The sequence below is a fragment of the Myotis davidii genome, unplaced genomic scaffold (assembly GCF_000327345.1).
Source record: "Myotis davidii unplaced genomic scaffold, ASM32734v1 scaffold875, whole genome shotgun sequence".
Lineage (NCBI taxonomy): Eukaryota > Metazoa > Chordata > Mammalia > Chiroptera > Vespertilionidae > Myotis > Myotis davidii.
Window position 1 is genome coordinate 1,290,486 of NW_006286244.1, and position 555 is coordinate 1,291,040.

The window sequence follows — 555 nt, forward strand, 5'->3', positions numbered from 1 at the left end:
GGTTTGGAAGGAGAACACAGGGCACTGGCACAGCCCAGCCCCTCGGCCCACGCGCTCCCACCCCACGCGTCCCCTGAGCTGCCGAGAGGGGGGTGCCCTTGGCCCAGCCAGCGGGGTGGCTCAGTCATTGAGCGTTGACCTGTGATCCAGGAGGTCACGGTTCGATTCCCGTCAGGGCACATGCGGGCTCCATCCCCAGTGTGGGGCATGCAGGAGGCAGCCGATCCATGAATCTCTCTCATCATGGATGTTTCTCTCTCTCTCCCTCTCCCTTCCTCTCTAAAATCAATAAAAAATATGTTTATGTTTTTAAATTTATAGCACCTGTTTTAAGGTTATTTTTCATGGTCTTTGTTTTTCAGATTTCTTGTTTAAATTCCTGGTTATCGGAAATGCAGGAACTGGCAAGTCGTGCCTGCTTCATCAGTTTATTGAAAAAAAATGTAAGTCTCCTTGAGCCTCAGTGTCCACACATGTCTTCCAGGCACATCTCCTGCTCCGCTAGTCCAGAGCCCAACTTCTGAATGTATTTCAGGAAAGCAGTCATAGTTTAAG